The sequence below is a fragment of the Schistocerca americana genome, chromosome X, assembly GCF_021461395.2.
Source record: "Schistocerca americana isolate TAMUIC-IGC-003095 chromosome X, iqSchAmer2.1, whole genome shotgun sequence".
Taxonomy (NCBI): Eukaryota; Metazoa; Arthropoda; class Insecta; order Orthoptera; family Acrididae; genus Schistocerca; species Schistocerca americana.
In genome coordinates, this window is record NC_060130.1 from 202,131,398 (window position 1) to 202,148,580 (window position 17,183).

The following is a 17,183-nucleotide window of genomic DNA, read 5'->3' on the forward strand; positions in this document are numbered from 1 at the left end:
ACTGTACTCCCATGGCCACCTAGATTTTAACGCAGTCGAGAATCTGTCGGACCACCTCGGTCGTGCTGTACCCGTCGTGCATCTTCAACCGGCAAACGTAGCCCAGCCGACCATGCACTGGAGTCGGAATGGCTCCACATCCTTGTCGATGCCTTCTGGAACGTCAATGACTCTCTTTCTGCTGGTCTCGCAGCGGTTCGCACTGCAAAAGGTGGTTCTTCAGGCTTTTGACAGGTGGTTACATTAACGTGACCGGGCAGTATAGAATGGGTGGTAGCAGTCACAAAACCTGGCGGGAGGCGACGTTTTTCATGTTCAAAATGTCGTGCTGCAAGAGTTTGAAAACTGATCCATGAGTTATTTCTCACATTTCCCACTATCACCTCGATAGTAATACGCCGATCTTCGTGCACCAGGTCCTACAGTTCGCTTGTAATTCCCCGTTCTTCACAAAGGGGTGGCCTGCTACTTCCTTATTCGTCATTCAGATGGTTTACCACAGTGGAAACGTTTGCGCCACCTGACCACTATGCCATATGATGGTACACTGTTGCGGTATACATTCATCAGATCAGCATGGATTGCTACAGTGTTTTTCCAGGACTCCAGACATATACCTGTGAACAAACATAAAATAACAATGAAATGAATACCCCTAGTGCATACAGGCGTTGATATAAGTCAACGGGGACAGTTGAAAATGTGTGCCCCGACCGGGACTCGAACCTGGGATCTCCTGCTTACATGGCAGACGCTCTATCCATCTTTTGTTTCAGTTTGTTCGTTATTGATCGTTGTGTTTGGTCGTTGCGGACGTCACATGACATCCGTTGACGTTCGTTTGTTGATCCTGCCACTCAGTTTTTTTATTACAGAGGCCAACCAGCTCTCCGACCGAACACGCTGAGCTACCGTGCCGGCGTCCATGTGAGCCACAGAGGACACAGAGGATAGTGCGACTGCAGGGACTTATCTCTGGCACGCCCCCCGTGAGACCCACATTCCAAACTTATTGTCCCGCATTGTATACATAGTGCCCCTGCCCCTTATACTCATTACTCGCGGCTTTTTGCCGATTCCCGTAAGAGTTCGGGCACTGTTTGTGCATCCTCACAGAAGAAGATGGTCAAATGGCCGGCGAGCCTTAACTACATATATGAAAATGGTATCTGTTATTTCGGACATGAATATAGTGCGGGTCAATAAGTTGGCAATGTGGGTCTCACGTGAGGCGTGCCACACGTAAGTCCCTGCAGTCGAACTATTCTCTGTGTCCTCGGTGGTTCAGATGGATAGAGCGTCTGCCATGTAAGCAGGAGATCCCAGGTTCGAGTCCCGGTGGGGGCACACATTTTCAACTGTCCCCGTTGACTTATATCAACGCCTGTATACAGCTTGGGGTATTCATTTCTTTGTAATTTCATTCTAACACCGAGCGAGGTGGCGCAGTGGTTAGCACACTGGACTCGCATTCGGGAGGATGACGGTTCAATCCTGTCTCCGGCCATCCTGATTTAGGTTTTCCGTGGTTTCCCTAAATCGTTTCAGGCAAATGCCGGGATGGTTCCTTTGAAAGGGCACGGCCGATTTCCTTCCCAATCCTTCCCTAAACCGAGCTTGCGCTCCGTCTCTAATGACCTCGTTGTCGACGGGACGTTAAACACTAACCACCATCACGTCATTCTAACAAGCTGCATGGTCACCGATGGTATCTGTTCTTTCGGACATGTGCGAAAGAACAGGTACCATCTTCATATAAAAACATAAAATATATTACGTAACTTTATTATTTTTTTTTTTTTTTTCGAGACCGTGTGTGTGTGTGTGTGTGTGTGTGTGTGTGTGTGTGTGTGTGTGTGTGTGTGTGTTTTAAAAATGGATAGAGTTGCCCACTGAAGACGGTATGAAACACACAAAAGTTCTGCACACTATAAGATAGAATTTTAAAAAATTGTTTATTTTACAAAATACATTTACAGGTCTTCAATATAGTTTCCATTTTTGCTTATGACAGCATCCCAAGGCTTTGGCGACTTCTTTATTCCGGATGGCGCACCTTCATTGTTGAGCTTCCTGATTATTCGGGTTTCCTCACTCGGAAGCTTCATCAGTTGTCTACAGAGTTGTTCATTCAATTTGGGAAACAAATCAAAGCCTGGTGGACTCATATCAGAATTGTATGGTGGATGCGGAAGTCTCTCCCATCCATATTTATGGAGTATTTCTCTCAATGGTAGGGCAACATGCGGTCTCGCATCATCATGCAAAATTAGGACACCAGCTGCAAGCATATCAGGCCGTCTTTCGCGTATTTTCGGGTGCAAAACATTTTGCAGAAACAGCTAGTAGTACGCGCCTGTTGCAAACATCCCCTGGGGCACTCTGTAGATACGACTACATTCACGTCATACGCAAAGGTCATCATCAGTTTCACCTCTGATCGTTGACGGCGAACTTTTCTCCGGCGTGGAGAATCGGAACTTTCCGTTCATGACGACTGAGACTTCAGTTCTAGCCCATAATCTCGTATCCAAGTTTAATCAATTGCAACAGTCCTTTTCAGAAACTGTTCTCCTTCTGCTCGATAACGCTGAAGCAATGCTGAGATTCTTTTACGACCTGCTTTCTGCTCTTCACTCAGATTATGTGGAACGCATCTGGTAGCAACTTTCCTCATCTTTAACTTTTCAGTTATGATTCTGTAAACTGAAGTGACAGACATTCTGACATCATATGAAATTTCCTCACATGTTTTTCGTCGATCCTCTCCCAAAATGTCATTAATAATAACCTGAAAAATGTAGTCTGTTGTAGTTGATGGGCTTTCACTTCTTGGGTTGTCCCCAGTGGCCGACCTGTAGGGAAACACTCAGACCACCGTGACACTGTGATACGATCCACAACTCTATTTCCCCAAAGCGTCGTAAATTTCCTTCGATTCTTTCCACGCGAAGATTCGATTTTGATATAGGAATGCTAATTACTACGTGTAATCCGACATGACTCGGTTTCCCTTCAATTTAAAACTGAGTAACTCACGACACACCAACGCGAACCAGCAAACACATATAGGACCTCCACGCCCAAAGTCTCGCTCGCAACTAACGTGAATCTCAAACTGATCGCCGGACGCGTGGCCGAGCGGTTCTACGCGCTTCAGTCCGGAACCGCGTGACTGCTACGGTCGCAGGTTCGAATCCTGCCTCAGGCATGGATGTGTGTGATGTCCTTAGGTTAGTTAGGTTTAAGTAGTTCTAAGTTCTAGGGGACTGATGACCTCAGATGCTAAGTCCCATAGTGCTCAGAGCCATTTGAACCATTTTCAAACTGATCACGCCACCGTAACGGTGGTGCAACCGCAGTGTGCGCAACTTTTGAAATGATCCTCGTATCTCCTTATTAATCATTTAGAAAAATCTAGTCTTTAATTGTTTACATATTATCCTACAAGCATGGGGAAACAGAGCTAGAGAAATTCATACTGATTGACAAAACATTTTAATCATTCCCTGATTATCGATCCAGAATCTTTTTCTTCCTCCGCTTTCTTTCGTTTGCTGCAGTAGCGGCCACTATAAAACAGTAACGTTCTGACAGGTTACCACTGTTAGCACTGCCAAGAGCGGCAGTGAATTATGTTCTCGACTTTCGCATTATCCCAACTTTCTCTCCGGACACGATAAATCAAACGAAGTGGCCAAGTTTCAGAATGAGCCTGCGTTAAAATTGCTTTGCCATGCCCCAACTCATTGCGTGACCACGTGCAAGCGACTGCTGGAAACGTGTTTATAACTGTAACGTCAAGCTTCACGAGGGACGGAGTAATTTGGTCAGAAATGTGGAAAGAGTTTATTTAAATTAAAAAAAAAGTGTCCGCCACGTAATAACACGGCAGACCTTTTAATCAGAATGCAGTTTCTATCACTGTAAGGGAGTTACTTTCGTGGCATCTTTGGTAAAAGTCTCAGAATATTATACAGGTAAATAAATATCGAGTAAATTAAAAATAAAATAACTTTCTTTGAGTCCAGAAAGAACTGTCACTCTACAGCGGAGTGTGAGCTGATGTGAAACTTCCGATATATTAAAACTGTGTGCCGGACCGGGACTCGAAGTTAGGACCCCTGCATTTCGCGGCAAAGTGCTTTACAGACTACCTTCTTTATTATTATTGATTTTATTGTTATTACGTGGACCTCCAGCCTTCCCTTATTGCCTATCTTTTGCTCACCGAAGCCGTGAATGTGTGTGTGTGTGTGTGTGTGTGTGTGTGTGTGTGTGTGTGTGTGTTGTTTTCAGCATAAGTTAGTTCGAGTTAGTTTAAGTAATGTGTAAGTCTAGGGGCCGATGACCTCAGCAGTTTGGTCCCTTAGCATTTCACACACATTTTAACATTTTTTGCTCGCCGAAACCGCCTTCTTCAACGTTGACTTCTTCTGCCATTCTTGACATTTCATTGTTAATCGATATGCACTGATAAGTCAAAACATCATGATCACTGCCCACCGCGACGTTAGATGCCGCGTGGTAGCCTTGCGGGCACGTGACTCTGTAACAAAAATATTTAACCGTAGCAGACTCGGACCCGGGATCACCTGAGCGAAGATATGGGCTGCAAATGGGGAAATCCACTTAGATAAGCGACTTTGACAAGGGCAGATTATTATTATGCAGAGCCTGTGAACGAGTATCTCCAAAACGGCGAAGCTGGTCTAATGTTGACGTGCTACTGTGGTGAGCATCTACGGAAAGACGTAGGAGAGTGAAAGTCCCACTAAACCAGGGGCGTGCAAACGTTGCACGCGGCTCATGAGCACACAGCGCTGCACGTGTGCTGCTCACGTGCAATCGTCAAACGGGGCAGTGGCGACAGCCGGGAGGTTGCGGCAGTGTAGTACCATGCTTTCCAAGCCCGCATGTCTTGGTCGTGCGGTAGCGTTCTCGCTTCCCACGCCCGGGTTCGATTCCCGGCGGGGTCAGGGATTTTCTCTGCCTCGTGATGGCTGGGTGTTGTGTGCTGTCCTTAGGTTAGTTAGGTTTAAGTAGTTCTAAGTTCTAGGGGACTGACGACCATAGATGTTAAGTCCCATAGTGCTCAGAGCCATTTGAACCATTTTTTGTACCAGGCTTTAAGCTACGTTGTGCAAGACGCGAGTTGGCTGCGACTGCGACGCTGCCCCCACCTCTTTTCGCATCCTGGCAGACGGCGACAAGGCCGCAACACGACAGGAGTCGTCGCTGTTTCCCTAGCTCTGGTCGGCGGCGGCGGATTCAAATACATAAGAAAAATAAGAATTCTGATTTTCTTGCTGTAAAAAAATACTGTATGTTAATGGAACAAAGTTACATCGGCTCCGAGAGTTAGTTTTTCGATACAGATTCTCCTTTCACTTTAAAAAACTGAAAAGTATCTCTTCCGGTTTTGCGTGTTTTTTTCGCTGTATATTACTTCTCTATCAATTGTGAGGAAAGTAAAAGGCACAAAAAATTGATATTTTCGTATCTTACAGTTTCACATCACAGCTTGATGAGGTGTCTATTTTTCCGATATTCGTCACAGTTATTCCGATACTTAATTTACAAGTAACCTACTGCATAAAATTTGAAATGTGTACAGTGAAAAATGTGGTCGCTGGCTACTTTGGGTATGGTTCACGTTAGGTCATACATCGTTGCCGATGAAAGGAAGCTAACATATTGAAATTATTTTTAAAGTTGAGATCAGAATGATATCGATCTCTGTTTCCGAGATTTGGACTCATATATCTCCTGGAGGGTCGCGACTAGCCGCCAGTTCTGTCGACGCGCAACGTGAATCATGTCATCGCACGATAGAGAATGCATTTGTTTTGTTTCGCTGACACATTTGGACCTAATGAAACCATTTTATGTCATATATTTCTCCGGTATGAGTTACTAATATTTCTCCATATGCTCTTGACAATTTCATTTAAAATGCCACGAAATGTAGGTTTCTTAAAAGTAAAGACATGCTGCCTTCAATATATATTCTTCTCATTCTTGGGAAGATGATAAATTACTCACCTCTAGTATTTTCTTCTGAACCTGGACGAGGATACCCAAGTAGAAGTAGACGTCCTAACAAAACCAACAAATGTCAAAAATTTACGTTTTTCAACAGAGCGAAATTGATTACAGAAAGCTGTACAACAATCTGTTGGTGGTTTTTCACAACTGGAAGGTATCATCAAGACACCAATCTACCGTTTACTCTCAAAGTGAAGGTATTGTAAAATGTAACTTTCTCGTTGTACTTTAGATTGTTCATTTTATAATGTACTTGCCGTTTTCAATTTTTATCGTCACAAAAAAAAGAGTAATGCGAAAATTGACCTGCAAGTTCATTTTCATCATTCTAATTCTACATCTGCATGGATTATACTGATTTTCATAACAGGACTGAAAAATTTGCATCAATGGGAAAATAATATATATTTCACTCACTTGCCAGTTTCAACTGTGCACCAATTTCTTCCCAAATTCTGTCTCTGAACAAAGTGTCCCTATATTTAGGGTTCTTCAAATCGTAAAGGCAAGGATGTTGCGAGACCAGCTCACAGATCATCACATCCTGTGAGCGGCTCATTTCAGTTTTCCTTGACTGACTCGACATCTTTCTGGCAGCCGTACGTCTTTGTGTCGTCCGACTTCCGTCGCAACACTGCGCACTGTAGTGGTGGGCAGGAAATCGCGTATCTGTTAGAAATCACAGTGACTGAGAAGTCGCAGATATCACAATAACAACTTTACAGAATCTAACTGCGATTTCAGTCACAGTTAGCAGTCGCAAGTAGTATTTCACATTCAAAGACGTGAGCCATCTGTTGGTCGAATTTAGCACTGCTTTCTGCGATTTCCGTGACAAGTCGCAACTAAGAGTCGCAAGTAGCAACTAAAAAGCGCAGTTAACAGTGCCATCTGTTGGCTAAAGTTCGTACTACGTCTATCTCTGCGATACGATATCGAGTCTAAAGGCCTGGCCAGACAGAATGCGGCCTGGCCGTCCGGCCTGTGGCCTTGAACCGCAGCCGGCAGGCCGCACTGTTGAATCGCTCGTTACTGTATGGCGGCGGTCACACAGAGTGCGGCTCTGACGCACCGGCACGCGGCCTGCGGCACCGGCCGACGCCGGGTTGTCACAGATTACAGATTCGCCGCAAGCCGGAGCGGCTGCCTGCCACTGTTGGCCCACTCAACTGTTCTGTTGTCAGACTGGAAGCAGCGGTGTGAGGCGGTTTTTGTCTTGCAGCTCGTAGTGCAAAAAAAAAATGGTTCAAATGGCTCTGACCACTATGGTACTCAACTGCTGAGGTCATTAGTCCCCTAGAACTTAGAACTAGTTAAACCTAACTAACCTAAGGACATCACAAACATCCATGCCCGAGGCAGGATTCGAACCTGCGACCGTAGCGGTCTTGCGTTTCCAGACTGCAGCGCCTTTAACCGCACGGCCACTTCGGCCGGCGCTCGTAGTGCATGCACACAGAAAGACTTGTAGAGGAGGTAAGAGAATACAACTTTTTTGTATGATACACGCGATTCTGATTGGGAGGTAGAATACTTTTGTCCTCGATATACTCTTGATAGAAAGCTGAATAGTGTTGTCACTGTGACGTCCATAACTTCCAATATCAACTACTGTAAACTCGGTAGTATGGATCAACGATCGCCAGAAGAACTAGCGAAAAGAACTGTTTGTAACAGAAGAACTGGGATCCACTATCCTTCGGGCATTTTAACCTGATAGCCTTTCCGTCTGTGCTTCCAAGGCAGTTCGGAAACCCCCAGTTCTATAAATCCTTCTTCAGATTTCTTCCACATCTCTGTTGTAGGAGTAGGTAAATACTTGGGCTGTATAACAGTCCATATTGCCTGACACACTTGTTTCACAATATCTGAGACTGTTGAACGTACTAACCGAAAAGAAAAAGCTACGAATAGATAAGTTAACGACCAAAGATATGTTTGTTTAAATTCAGTGACAATGTTATGAATACAATGTCTCTAGTGGTACATACCGAACTAGATGTTACTATCGTTTGCTGTATTCGTAAACAATGTAGATAAATTTATCACTCCACTCATAACTACGTTGTGAGATAGCACTTTCTTCCGCCGAACCTTTCATATGATACAGCAAAACTGAAATGGAATAATTTATATGACTTATATTTCAAGCACAAAGAGGCCACAAACGATAAAACTTACCTCAAACAAACGGCTTGTCTGTGCCTTGTATCAATTGGCTTTCTCCGGTTCGTTGTGCACTTCTCGGTGCTACCTTTTTATCAGGCGATGCATTTCCTCGAAACATTCTCGCGACATACGAAAATATTTGAAGAACCTATCTTCGTCAGACTCTAGATTAATACACAGACGATGGTATTCTCCTAAGCTTTCTCTCTTGCTATCAATGTCGTGCACCCAACATCTCCTCTTCTTGGTGCCATTTCGTATCGCTAGTGCAAGCTACTCATTTCTGCAATTAAAAAAAAATGAATTCGCACAAAGATAACGTGTCCCGCGTGAAGATTCCAAATCGTCTAACGCAAGACAATCGCGCTACGCATGCAAGCTTCGTAATGGGATTCGGCCCCTTCCACGGTGTAACAGCTGACGCATCAAGAGTCGCTGCGGCCGGCCGTTGCCTGTGTGGCGTCCCTGGCCGCTGACGGGTCCGGTCCACCGCTGCGCCGTCCGTCGCAGCGGCAGGCCGGATTCTGACTGGCCAGGCCTTAACTGCGATTTCCGTGACAAGTCGCAACTAAGAGTCGCAAGTAGCAACTAAAAAGCGCAGTTAGCAGTGCCATCTGTTGAGCAAAGTTCATACTACGCTATTCGCTACCGAGAAACTGCGATTTCTGTGACAAATCGCAACTAAGAGTCGCAAGTAGCAACTAAAAAGCGCAGTTAACATTCTTTTCCTAGTGCCATCTGTTGACCGACGTACGTACTTCGTTATGAGAGCCTTGTGCCTCACGAGATCGGTGTGCTGTGTGTGCATATGAAGGACTTATTTCATTAGTGGTACAAGTCCATTTTTGTTCATTTTGAGATACAGAGTCGTAAAGTTAAATGAGCGCTGAAAAATCTGCAGTTGAGATACCAGAAATACTCAAGCATATGGCTTCTTGCTAGAGATGAACCTTTATTTATGTTTGTTTGGATCATTCATTTCAGAAGCATTATAGACAGAAAAGTGGAGGTAATGGACTTGTACCACTATTGAAATAAGCCCTTCACATTATATGACAACATGCACATTCAGCATCAGTTATGGTTGGTCAAACACAGCTGTGACTCAGAAAGCATTATATTAATAAGAAGCAACATTGCCTTTTTATCCCGAAAATCTCAAGTAACGTAACAAATGTGTTTGATTCTGCTTCCAATATGGCAGTTTTGCTTAATACTCCACATGCCTACAGGACTTTTCAATGTTAACACAGAGGAACTCAGACATCTGTATAAGTGTAGTGAAATGAAAACAGTATTATTGGGTCATATGAATGCCTCACTTTTGTTCCGACACAGTTCAAGACTCGAGATAAAAGTTTTACACCTGGTGTTCTACATGGCAACTTCACACAAAAGAACTTTTTGCCGACACTACTACCACCTACATAAGTAAGCTTTTCCTGTGTTACTTTCAAGTAATGCACTTAACCTATCCCTGATTTAAATGGAAGATCTGTACTTCCCACTTTCATATCAACAGTCTCAAAATGCATATTGTAGACTTTGGGATATGTTACAGGTCAGTGTCACACCAAGATTGTGGAGACGGGGAGGGGGGGGGTGGGGCATGTCACTCTCCAACTAGTGTTTACCATTAAATAAGTGGCGGAAAATTACGGGTATAGGACGGCTTAAACATGTGGAATATGAGTTTTTCATTATTCACTCACTGTATTTAACATTTATGATTCCTTTAAAATCGCACAACAACTTCAATAACACACAGTTTAATCACTCATCTGCACACTTATTTCACAATTATGTCACTTTTAAACTGCAAAATCTTCTAAGAGCTGTCTTGAATCTTCACGAGTCTCTCTCAACAGCCTTGATGTGGATAGATACGTACAGCAACCAGTAATCAGAGTCAGAACTGTGTCTGCAAAATCAAAGGATTATTAAACAATTTTTGCTGTCACTAATTACAAGTAATATAATTGACAGAGTAGATTGCTAAAAATTGCTCTAATGAAAGCCACTCAATGGGGTATATTTCACATTTGCAAGAACGATCTCACTGAAGTAATTAAGTCCATCGAAACACTTAGAAACTAACCTCTCGTCTGACGAAAACGGTCTAAAGACCCAGTGGCAATTTCTCCAGATCTGTTGACAATGATATTTTGAGTTATCACTTTACTGAGTGTCTAAAATGTAGTTCGCGTACCTGTGAACATAACAATATGGTAGAATTCATTTTATAAACACGAACTATTACGCTACTGTATGGCTACTTACATATTAATTACACTATTAATATGTTCACAGTTGTTTCATCAATACAAAATTAAAGCCAACGGAAGAACAAACGTAAAACATACTTACCAATGACAGGTTTGTTGAGATGCAATTTTCTGTGTGGACAGATGTAACTTTTTCATACGGTGGTAAGTCGCAGAAATCGCAGGAGTCACAGAAATCGCAGAAGTCACAGAAATCGCAGAAGTAGCAGAAGTCGCAGAAATAGCAGAAATCACAGAAGTCGCAGAAGTAGCAGAAGTCGCAGAAATCGTGGAAGTAGCAGAAATCGCAGAAATAGCAGTGGCGGAGGGATACACGACCTAGGTTCCTTAACTGCGACTCTTAACTGCGACAAATCACAGTTAAGAATAACAGATACTGAAAAGTAGCATTCACAGAAATCACTGATATCGGAAAATCGCAGTTTAGCCCATCACTAGCTCACTGGTGCAGTGCTGCGGCAGCTGCCGCAACAGTCGCGCGTCGCATCCCAAACTCGAACTGCGCATGCGCCAGCAGGCAACTTCTGACGTCAAGTAGCGACCCGTCGCAGTCGCTAGTGTGCGTCGCGTCTTGGACAACGTACATTAACCTGCGGACGTTGATGCGAAGCGACCACTACGTTGTGAACGTTGTATTTAAAGAACCGGAAAATGCAGAGTGAATCAAGGAAACGGAGAAGTGAAGATTTGCTATCTTTTAAAAAGGAATGGGAGAATCATTTTTTCATTGTGCAAAAACGTGAAAATTCGAAATGTGACAGTATTCTCGCTGGTCAGCGGAAGTTTAATATTGAACGCCATTATAATAAATTTCAATACGTTCCGGTACTTGGTGTAATAAAACAGGAATTTCTCAAGCGATTTGGAGATATATCATACTTATCCCAAGGTTTTGAATAGTTCTCGAGACAATTTGCTGTTTCTGTATATGATATTCATCCCAGTTTGCAAATGGAGTTAATAGATCTACACTCTACAGCGTAATTCTCGTCTGAGAGACAAGATCCTTTTGGGAAGACGCATAGCAGATTTTTGTCACGACTTTCCACAGCAAGAGTTTCCCCGTCTCCATCGTGAAGCCGCGAAGGTAATGTCAATGTTTGGCTCGACATACGTTTGTGAGAGATTTTTTTCTGTTATGAAAATTAATAAGTTTCGATTAAGAGCAAACATCAGTAATGAAAATTTACGTGACTGTTTGCGTTTGCTGTATGTAGGAATTTTGTTCCAGACATTAAACGTATTGTAAACGCCACCTTTGATAATTAAATAAAACGTATCGTAGGTAATAGGTACTCTTTCAAACCATGATTTCTTTCAAGCACTCCTACTTACCCTATTCCCTCATTCAATAAAGCAGGCCAGGAAACAGAACGCATTACAGAGGAAGAAGCGGAGAGACGGTATGGCGGGGAGGGGAGACAAGCGGGTGGCCAGCTTGCCCCTGTGTGCATGCAGAACATCTGTCAACTGCACACGTGCAAGTGCACCCTGCACTAAACGCTAAATTGTTGGACGTCCACGACTCTGCACAGAACGTGGGGTTCAGACGCTCAAATGGTTCAAATGGCTCTGAGCACTATGGGACTTAACTTCAGAGCTCATCAGTCCGCTAGAACTCAGAACTACTTAAACTTAACTAACCTAAGGACATCACACACATCCATGCCCCAGGCAGGATTCGAACCTGCGATCGTAGCGGTCGAGCGGTTCCGGACTGAAGCGCCTAGAACCGATCGGCCACTGCGGCCGGCTCTGACGCTCGTCTGCTCTGTAAAATAGGACAGATGGTGATCTGTGGCATCTCTGTGTAAGAGCGCAATGCTGATGTACGCACAAGTGTTCCGAAGCATAACTGTGATCGTACATTGTTATTTACGAGAATTTCATTACCTGTGCGTAGACATCTAACGACACATACCTCCACAAACTTACTAACAAACAGTCGGACCCGTTATACGCAGAATCAATGGTGTATTTCGTTCCGAAGGAGGACAAAGGAGCCACTAAGCAGGTGGTCATAATGTTTTTGGCTCATCAGTGTAAGTTGATGAAAAGTAAATCCGTCGCCCGCATAGGATGATTCCATCAAGCGTTGACGGGAGGCCTTGTCGACGTGATTCGAGGTTGTAGGGATAAAAGGAACCATTTGTTAAAAGTAACAATTACACAGCCGCGCGGGATTAGCAGAGCGGTCTACGCGCTGCAGCCATGGACTGTGCGGCTGGTCTCGGCGGAGGTTCGAGTCCTCCCTCGGGCATGGGTGTGTGTGTGTTCGTCCTTAGGATGATTCTGATGTCCGAAGGCGACAGCAAGAAACTACTGTATAGACCAAGTGGGTGCAAATCTTGCCCACTGCACGCACACGCCTACCGTGTAATAGGCCACACGGCAACAGGTACAGTATTGCATCTGCAACGATGTACCGATTCTTGTGTCATCTGTTTGTTGCTTTTTTATAACTACAGGCGTTGTTATTAAAATAGGGCAGATCGCTTTTCCCAGCTTGCATAAGAATCCAGTATTTCAAAGCAATGGAAATTTTATGAATAATAATTATTCGTTTTTAGGAAAAGTTATATTTAAAAACCAAAATTTTGTCGCTGCTGCTATGGCAAATTGACATGCCAGTTTTTTACCCAGTTATTAGTAAAAAATAAAAAGAAAAGCTGTTATAACCGAGACCAAAAGTATTCAGAAAAACACCGGCTGTACAGGTTATTCAGAAGTAAAATATCTGTATCGGTGTTAACCTGTCGGTTTTTCCCATCCCTACCACAAACGCCTTCAAGATCGTACGGGTCCTTGTCTAGCGTGCTCGGTCCCTGATTTGTCATCCAGACAGCATGTCTGGAAGCACTGACAACACCATTCTTTCATGACAGTCTCCATTCAGCATCCACCATGAACTGACACAGCACGTGTTCCAGGCGTAGCAAGAAATTAAAGATGACGTTCGGAAGCTGTCTGCTTGCATGCGACAACGAACAGAAGAGTATATTCGTGCCCGAGCGGTTCACCCCCTCATACTGATATTTATGGTGAACATCAGTCCTGAATGAAATGAAATTTGATACCTATTATGTGACGAACATCTTCACATTGTTTGATAAATATCTGAGTGGTGCGTCATTGCGTGACACTTCTCATTGCCGTCTGTGTACTATGGTATTTCGTTAAGCATATCATCAACGTTGTGCGTTTGTAGAAAATGTTCATTCTTATAACTGCTAAAAAATATTTGTGTATTCCTAAACGTGCGTGGTGATGCAACTGTAAGACAGTTGACCGCTGCTCGCGCCTCGGCGTGGGGGCGTGCCCGCCCAGAGGCGAATTCCCTGAAGTTTTCTACATCTTTCAGTCCGTATTCGTTAGAGCAGGACACGCTGTTATAAAACTTCGTTCTGTTCAGCCAAGTATTCCGGTAGGCTCTGAGTGGAGCAGAAGAAGTATTGGGAATATTTAGGAGAAGGGATTCCTAGTTGCGGCTCTCGTCTGATATACAAAGGAAAACTGCCGAAAACTTTGATTGGCACTGTGGCCCATTGTCCCACACAAATTAAAATGTGGTATTTACTCGGTGTCCCATGAGGAATGGTCAGTATTCAGGGATATGACAGGGACGATCATTCGAATTAAAGAAATCTAGAAAACATGGTCTCTATCATGCATATCTTAAGACCTATGAGCACCTGTTTAATGGAACAGATGTGTCACAAAGAAGTGAAGATGAACAAGTGCTCATAGTTCTTAAGGCACACATTTTAGCGTCCATGTTTACTTGAGTACTTTGTCATACTATCTCCTCCCAAAATATGGCAAGTAAAGGCTTGCAGTACAATAAATTTGTTTCGCACTATCTCTTCTATTCAACAAGTACTCATAGCTCTTAAGGTATGCGTTTTAGACCCCATGCTTACTAGAATTTTTTGCGTCGAATGATCGTTCCCGTCAAATCCCTTAATATTGAGCTGTCCCCCTGAGACAAGCACTCTCTCTCTCTCTCTCTCTCTCTCTCAGTGACACTTTTTAAAGGCAAAGGCCCGCCTGTTGGCGACTTTGTTCGTGTTTGCGTTTACCACAGCTCTTGCTTACTCCGACTGTTAATCCATGAACTGTACGGAGGCTCTAGCGGACGGTCTTGGTTAATGTTGTGAACTTTCTTGTGGAGCTGGTATGTATAAAATTATCTGATGACGAACTTGGGGTCTCTTTCATTTTGTTATGACAACTGCAGAACAGTTGGGCCTAGTCATTGCACTTCGTACAGTTTCATTATGGTTTTATTGTCTTAATAAATAAAACCTGTTCTTCGGTCAGACTAACTTTCGTACTGTAATTTTTCTGAATTGACTGTAGGTACATTTTGTGGAGCGTGGAACTATCCCTTTCTCCGACTCAACCTTTCTTTTAAGAATCACACATTACGCAACCGTCATGTACACATACGTGGGGATAAAAAAAAGTAATTTGTACACTATTATTACCGGCCAGGTATCTTTTATTGAATACGGTACTACACGTCAAAATGACACAGGTACTGTGAGATGCGGACACTTGGGGCCCACCTCATTGTGTTCCCGTGCTCAGCACTATGTGCATAGCCCACATATAACCAACTACACCTCCGATGTGTTTGCGTGATAACAGATCTACGTTGGCCCGAACCTAATTATGGCTCTGAGCACTATGGGACTTGACATCTATGGTCATCAGTCCCCTAGAACTTAGAACTGCTTAAACCTAACTAACCTAAGGACATCACACAACACCCAGTCATCACGAGGCAGAGAAAATCCCTGACCCCGCCGGGAATCGAACCCGGGACATTTGAACCATATTTACAACTAACATGCGTACAAGTTTACGTGTACTGTGCTGTCATCGTCTTATATATAAAAAAACCTGATAGAAGCAGTTTACGTTTGTTATTGTTACACCATTATGTACAAAACAGTCCACTTATTTACGTTTCCCAGAAATATTTTATTTCATAAAGGTCATCGTAAAAACGTGGCCAGCCCGACAAAAAAAAAGAGAAAAAGGGTCTTTTTTAAGTACCATCTTCATATACAAAACATGGTGTTTCCATAAACTGAACAATTTGAGGGAACCTGGGTTCGGAGAAGCCAGCTTAATGGGATACGGAAGTAAACTTGTCTATCGCTCTGTGTAGCATCACTGTTTTCCAGATTATTTACAACTGCCGGCTGGTGTGGCCGAGCGGTTCTGGGCGCTTCAGTCTGGAACCGCGCGACCGCTACGGTCGCGGGTTCGAGTCCTGCCTCGGGTATGGATGTGTGTGATGTCCTTAGGTTAGTTGGGTTTAAGTAGTTCTAAGCTCTAGGGGACTGATGACCTCAGATGTTAAGTCCCATGGTGCTCAGAGCCATTTGAACCAAAATGGTTCAAATGGCTCTGAGCACTATGGGACTTAACATCTATGGTCATCAGTCCCCTAGAACTTAGAACTTCTTAAACCTAACTAACCTAAGGACATCACACAACACCCAGTCATCACGGGGCAGAGAAAATCCCTAACCCCGCCGGGAATCGAACCCGGGGACCCGGGCGTGGGAAGCGAGAACGCTACCGCACGACCACGAGCTGCGGGCTAGGCGCGAACCTGTTTGGCATTAACTGGACTACGTCGCATGCCTCAACAACGTAATCTGTGGTCATTTCCTTTTCTTCTCCTATTTCATTGTGTTTAAAAAAACTGTACAGGATGATTTTTTTTATACCGTGTACAGACTCTATAGAGATTGATCGATGAGAGGTTAGGGAAAAAAAGGTCTGATGAACTCGTGTCCGGAAATGCATGGTTTCCAGGCTACAGACCATTTATTCAATCATGCTTTGTAACAGAGACTGCGGTATGATACGCGGTGTGCCATGCAGCCACAGCCACAGTTACAGTATGTGTTGAAAATACACTCCTGGAAATGGAAAAAAGAACACACTGACACCGGTGTGTCAGACCCACCATACTTGCTCCGGACACTGCGAGAGGGCTGTACAAGCGATGATCACACGCGCGCACAGCGGACACACCAGGAACCGCGGTGTTGGCCGTCGAATGGCGCTAGCTGCGCAGCATTTGTGCACCGCCGCCGTCAGTGTCAGCCAGTTTGCCGTGGCATACGGAGCTCCATCGCAGTCTTTAACACTGGTAGCATGCCGCGACAGCGTGGACGTGAACCGTATGTGCAGTTGACGGACTTTGAGCGAGGGCGTATAGTGGGTATGCGGGAGGCCGGGTGGACGTACCGCCGAATTGCTCAACACATGGGGCGTGAGGTCTCCACAGTACATCGATGTTGTCGCCAGTGGTCGGCGGAAGGTGCACGTGCCCGTCGACCTGGGACCGGACCGCAGCGACGCACGGATGCACGCCAAGACCGTAGGATCCTACGCAGTGCCGTAGGGGACCGCACCGCCACTTCCCAGCAAATTAGGGACACTGTTGCTCCTGGGGTATCGGCGAGGACCATTCGCAACCGTCTCCATGAAGCTGGGCTACGGTCCCGCACACCGTTAGGCCGTCTTCCGCTCACGCCCCAACATCGTGCAGCCCACCTCCAGTGGTGTCGCGACAGGTGTGAATGGAGGGACGAATGGAGACGTGTCGTCTTCAGCGATGAGAGTCGCTTCTGCCTTGGTGCCAATGATGGTCGTATG

General features: G+C 44.5%; 1 protein-coding gene across 1 annotated transcript in view; it reads left to right on the plus strand.

Moving 5' to 3' along the window:
* LOC124555919 (cell surface glycoprotein 1-like) overlaps positions 1 to 17,183 on the plus strand; it is a 546,947-nt gene that overhangs the window by 173,504 nt on the left and 356,260 nt on the right. The gene's annotated exons all lie outside the window — the stretch shown is intronic.